Here is a 6,585-nt window from a genome sequence, read left to right as displayed (position 1 = left end):
ACAGGGTCTTATTATGTAGCCCTGGCTAGCCTGGAACTCAATTTGTAGACCAGGCTACTCAAAGATATCTTCCTGCCTCTGCTTTCTGATTTCTGAGACTAAAGGTAACCCAATTTTGCAATCGTAACCCTCCTGCTTGACCCTGCCTGCCTCTTTTAACCACACCTCTCTGCCCACCTCCTGCTATTTGCCACTCCTCGCTCCTGGTTCCAGTTACATCAGAAGTCCCGCCTCTACAGAGACTAAAGAAGCTGCTGATTGGGCCGGCATGCTGACAAACTTGGGGGAGGGGCTTTGCCTCACCTATTCTACCTGTTGGCTTGTAACAAAGAGATTATTATTAAATCCAAGATGGCTGAGTGATCACACTTTAGTGCTGTCTAATTTTGAACCTTCCACGTGGATTAAGGTAACATAAACATGGCTAGCCAATTTCCTCCTAACTCCATATTCCAGATAACCCATTCCTATTGTTGCCGCTGGCTGGCAACATGCAATTAATTAAAACTAAGAGAAAGTTACAGATTTGTTTGAATAGGTTTAACTCCCATAGACTCATGTGTTTGGATGGTTGGCCCACAGAGAGTGGCACTATTAGGAGGTGTGGTCTTGTTGAAGGAAGTGTGTTGCTGTGGGGGTGGGCTTTGAGGGCTCCTATGCTCAGGTTCTGCTGAGTGTGGAATTAGAGCTTCCTCCTGATTGCCTGCCCTTTCTGCTGCCTTCAGATCAAGATATAGAACTCTGGCGCTGGTGAGATGGTTCAGCAGTTAAGAGCACTGAGTGAGTCCTGAGTTCAAATTCCAGCAACCACATGGTGGCTTACAATCACCCGTAATGAGATCTGACTCCCTCTTCTGGTGTGTCTGAAGTCAGCTAAAGTGTACTTACATATAACAATAAGTAAATCTTTGGGCCAGAGTGAGTGGGGTTGGACTGAGCAGAGGTCCTGAGTTCAACTCCCAGCAACCACATGAAGGCTCACAACCATCTGTACACTACAGTGTACTCATATACATAAAATAAATAAATAAATCTTTAAAAAAAAAGATGTAGAACTCCAAATCTATCCCCATGTCTGTGTATACACTGCCATGCTAATAGACTGAACCTCTGAAACTATAAGTTTCTTTCTTTTTTTTTTCCTTTTTTATAAAAAAGATTTATTTATTTTATGTGTGTAAGTATAGTATTGCTGTCTCCAGACACACCAGAAGAGGGCATCAGATTCCATTACAGATGGTTGTGAGCCACCATGTGGTTGCTGGGAATTGAACTCAGGACCTCTGGAAAGGCAGTCAGTGCTCTTAACCACTGAGCCATCTCTCCAGCCCCAAATATTTGGCTTTTTTTAAGGGTTGCCTTAAAAAGCAACCTTTTTACGGCAACCCTAAGAACACACATTTTCACAAATATTGTATGTATTTGTAAAAATATTTTATTTTTTAAAAAGAATTTATTTGGAAAGCCTTCATATCTGGACACTTCTAAAATCATTTATTTTACTTTATGTACAAGTATATGTACATATTTTACAGAAGGAAGACTTGAATTATCTGAAACTGGACTTAGAGGGAATGAAGAGCTGCCATATAGGTACTGGGGACCAAACTAGGCTCCTCTGCAAGAACAGTAAGTCCATTTAACCTCTGAGCCATTCTCCAGCACCATTTTTCATTATTTTTAAGTGTGTATATGTGTGTATGTGTGTGTGTGTGTGTGTGTGTGTGTGTGTGTGTGTGTGTGTATGTGTGTGTACAAGGTGCTCATGATGACCAGAGATGTTGGATCTCTTGGATCTCCTGAGATAAGTGTGTGTGTGTGTGTGTGTGTGTGTGTGTGTGTGTGTACAAGGTACTCATGATGACCAGAGATGTTGGATCTCCTGAGATGGGATTATAGGCAATTGTAAGTTGTCCAGTGTAGGTGCTAAGAACTGAACTCTGCAAGTGCAGTGTGTATTCTTAGCCACCAAGCCCTCCCTTCAGTCCCCAGATACTAATTTTTATACTAACTGATCTTTCTTTACATTTTACCTGAGGTCTTTGAATTGAGGTATTAATACATCATGATGCTACCCATCAAGAACACAGTGTAATAGCATCCTGTATCTTGCAGTGCCAGTCTTTTTATATTAAAAATAGAACACATCAGGACACATCCTGAGTGGTAAAATTCAAATAGCTGATAATAGGCCATTTACTTCAATCAAGCAAAAGAGCAGTGTCAACCCAGGAGTTTTTTGGTGCTGAGTCTACTGAAAGTATTCTGGGTAACTTATTTTATATCATATATTCAGTCTACATATGTGTGTGTATGTATTAAGGACATTTCTTTACGTCAGCATTTTGGAAAAAACCCACTTTTTTATTTTGTATAATTTTTGTTTGAGTAATTCTTGTTAGTACAAATTGTGACTTTGGACTTAAAAAACTTTTTCTGACTTAAAATGATATTAATCAAATTGACATTTGTGTGTCAATTATACTTGTTATGACAATTTTACTTGTTATGATTAAAAATAATATTTTCATGAATATTTATGTTATTTACTGAGGATAATTTATTCACTTAGCCACAAGTTTTATCATACTGTATCATTATGTACGGTGACTATCCTCTTATCTGTCCCCCTTAACTCTAGGTACAAGAAATGTTCATTGACTTGCCTGAATTGGAGTTCAGTGATAAAAAGGAGCTTTCTTTAATAAAGAGAGTGATGGGGCTGGTGAGATGACTTAGTGAGATGGGGTAAGAGCACTGACTGCTCTTCCGCAGGTCCTGAGTTCAAATCCTAACAATCACACGGTGGCTCACAACCATCTGTAATGAGATCTGATACCCACTTCTGGTGCATCTGAAGACAGTTATGATGTACTTATAATAATAATAAATAAATCTTTGGCTGGAGTGAGCAAAGGTCCTAATTCAATTCCCAACAACCACATGAAGGCTCACAACCATTTGTACAACTACAGTGTACTCACATACATAAATAAATCTCTAAAGAAAATAAAGAAAGTGGTAAGCTTATATAAGGTTTGAAGACTGGGGGAATCAGGGACAGATTCTCTCTCTCTCTCTCTCTCTCTCTCTCTCTCTCACACACACACACACACACACTCTCTCTCTCTCTCTCTTTTAAAGATTTGTTTATTTATTTTATGTATATGAATACACTGTGTCTGTATAGATAGTTGTGAGCCTTCATCTGATTGTTGGGAATCGACCCCTCTCACTCAGTCCCTGCTCTTTGCGCCCAAAGATTTATTTGTTATTATAAATAAGTACACTGTAGCTATCTTCAGACGCACTAGAAGAGGGTGTCAGATCTCATTACAGGTGGTTGTGAGCCACCATGTGGTTGCTGGGATTTGAACTCAGGAACTTTGGAAGAGCAGTTGGTGCTCTTACCCACTGAGCCATCTCACCAGCCCCTTTTTCTTTGTCCCCCACCCCCACCCTGAGACAGGATTTCTCAGTATAGCCCTGGTTGTCCTGGAACTCATTCTGTAGACCAGGCTGGCTTCAAACTTAGAAATCCGCCTGCCTCTGCCTCCCACGTGCTGGGATTAAAGGCATGCGCCACCACTGCCCAGCCAGATTATCTCTTTTAATTAGCAATGATCGTACCTTGGATAAACCTCACTGGCTACGATATTGCCACTGTGCAAAGCTAGATTATCTTTTTTAATTTAAGAATTGTTTATTTTAATCACTTAAGGTACTTAAATTTGCCTGTATGAGTGTGTTGCCTGTGTATATGTTCACGCACCATATGGGCACAAATACCTATGGATCCCAGAAGAGGGCATCAGATTCCCTGGGACAAAAGCTAGAGAAGGTTGTGCGTTATAGAGTGGGTGCTGAGAACTGAATCTAGGTCCCCGGAAGAGCAGAGGGTGCTCTTAACTGCTAGGCCATCTTGTCGACCCCCAGGTAGGTAGTTGTTTTGCAGGTGTTTTGGTAAGCTTAGATGAATTCTTGAGTTCTCAGAATTTTATGAGGCAAATAAATACTTTATGTTATGTGTAGGTTTGTTTGTTTGTTTGTTTGTTTCTGTGTGTCTGTGGAGGTCAGAGGGTAACATTCAGGAGTCAGTTCTCTTCTTCTACCACTGTGGATCCCAAGGATCATACTCAGGCCATCAGACTTGATGATAGCTACCTTTACTACTGAGCCATCTAGCCAGCCGGAATACGTAGATTATAGGACACTTTTTTTATTAATTTCCTTAGGGAAATTAATAATGTTGTATAGAAATGTTGTATGGTTTAAAAATATTTTCTGAGATCCTTTATTTGAATTAGACACATTATTATTTACTAAATACAAAATGAGAAACCTCAGTTTAATGATGGGGGAGAAGATATATACTTTTAATTTATATTTATTTATGCATATGTATATGACATCTGTGTGTTTTTGCTTTATAGTCTAGTAGTTAAATAGTGAGCTAGGGGGTTCCATTATAATACTGTGGTTTTACTGAATTTAATTTAATTCAGAATACACTTATTAAAGCATCTGCCTTGTATCTTTATTTATTTATTTATTTATTTATTTATTTATTTATTTATTTATTTATTGGAGACAGGTCCTTTTTATGTAGTTCTGGCCGTCCTGGAACTTGCTATGCAGACCAGGCTGAACTCAAACTCACAGAGATTCTCCTGCTTCTGCCTCTTCAATTCTGGGATTAAAGACATATGCTATCCCTCCCCTGGGCAGCACAGTAGAGCTGGCCCTGGTGGCAAAGGTGCAGGTGAATGAGCTGGCTCTGCTCTTCACCTGGGGAGTGCTGGAGAGCTGGCCTCAGTGGAATGGGGGAAGGAGAGCTGGTCTGACTTTTGCAGGTTGCTGCAGGGAGGGGAGCTGGCCCTAGTTGTGTGGGTGCAGGAGAGCTCTTGGGCTGACCAGCTCAGGCCCTGATCCAGGGTTTTGAGTTGGCCTACCTCAATGTCTACCCCATCTATGAACTGCTGGAGCACATGAAGGGGCTGGCCCTGCAGAGCTAAAGCTGCAGGATCTCTATGACACAGGGCAACCAGGGAATATCCAAGAGGAGTCCCAGTGAGGATCCAGTATAGATAGTGTAGCAGAAGCCAGAGGCCTCAAATGATGAATGAACTAATGATTCATTGCAGTGAACATCTGCAAGTAAAGCTGTTTGGGTAAAAGGGCATACTGGGGGACACACCACAGCTTCCATGGTGAGATTTTGTTTCTTATTTCTTATTTTTTTTTTCTTTGAGGGGGAGATTGGAAGTGTGGAGGGCAGATATGAATGGACAGGAAGATGAGTGGGGTTGGGGTGCATGATGTGAGATTCACAAAGAATCGATGAAAAATTTTAAAATATATTTCTAAAATATTTTAGAAATATTAAATATTAAAAAAAAAACCCCAAAATGTGCAATCATGCCTCCTGTACCTTTATATTTAAAGGAGTAATCTACTGTTTGATATTTATGGTAACAGTTGCCCTATTTTATCTTAAAAATATTAAAAAAAATATTTATTTTGTGTGTGTGCATGGGTGTGTGTGCACACGTGCATGTGTGTTTGGGCGCACGCATGCGAAGGCATGCATGTGGAAGTCAGAGGGCTTGGGGTTGGTGCTCTCCTACCCTGTGCCTTCTGGAGACTGACCTCAGGTTTGGTGGTAAGCGCCTTTACCTGCTGAGCCATCTCACTACCTAAATAAAATTAACATTAAAAAAGGATTTAACAAAAATCATTTTAATGTTGTACTTGTGTCTGTGTACGCATGTCACGTGTGAGTGCAGGTGCCCTTGAAGGCCAGAGAACGGGGTTGGATGTCCTGGAGTTGGAGATACACATAGCTGTGAGACACCTGAGATGGGTGCTGGGAACTGAATTCTGGTCCTGTACAAGAGCGGCTATCCTGTGCTGGAGACCGGGTTGACCTTGAACTCATAGATCAGTCTGCCTCTACTGAGAGCTGCGGAGGGATGAAAGGCGTGTCTATTCCTGCTTGGCCTGGGTTTCATTTTTCTTTTAAAAATTTATTTATTTATTCACTTTTCAAACCAATATCAGCCCTTCCTATCCTCCCAGCACCCCCTCATGTAAGCACTTCCCCATCCCACCACCCTCCCCAACACCCCACCACCAGCCTGCGCAGCAAGTAGCTGTCAGACTAGGAGCCCCTTCTGCTGAGGCCAGACAAGGCGGTCTATTTAAGGGTGCAGGATACACAGCCAGACAGTCAGTTAACAGGCTGAGGGACAGCCCCTGCTACAGTTTGTGGGGGATCTGCATGAAGACCAACCAAGCTGCTCATCTGCTACATAAGTGCAGGGTGCCTGGGTCTAGGTTGTGCTTGCTCTTTGGTTGGTGGTTCAGTCTCTGGGAGCCCCCAAGGTCCAGGTTAGTTGACTCTGTCTTCCTGTGGACTCCCCCCTCCCCCCCCCTCCGTCTTCTTCAGATCCCTTAATCCTTCTCCCAATTCTTCCTCAAGACTTCCTGGGTGCCATCTAATGTGACTTTGCATCTCTGGTTTTTTGAGACAGGGTTTCTCTGTATAGCTCTGGCTGTCCTGGAACTCACTCTGTAGACCAGGAT

General features: G+C 41.8%; 1 pseudogene; it reads right to left on the bottom strand.

Moving 5' to 3' along the window:
• Positions 1 to 3,594: 3,594 nt before the first annotated feature.
• LOC116079293 lies at positions 3,595 to 3,675 on the bottom strand (annotated as a pseudogene).
• Between the last annotated feature and the right edge of the window lie 2,910 nt (positions 3,676 to 6,585).

This window comes from Mastomys coucha, unplaced genomic scaffold, assembly GCF_008632895.1.
Source record: "Mastomys coucha isolate ucsf_1 unplaced genomic scaffold, UCSF_Mcou_1 pScaffold5, whole genome shotgun sequence".
NCBI classification, from domain to species: Eukaryota; Metazoa; Chordata; class Mammalia; order Rodentia; family Muridae; genus Mastomys; species Mastomys coucha.
This window is presented reverse-complemented; position numbering and strand designations above follow the sequence as displayed.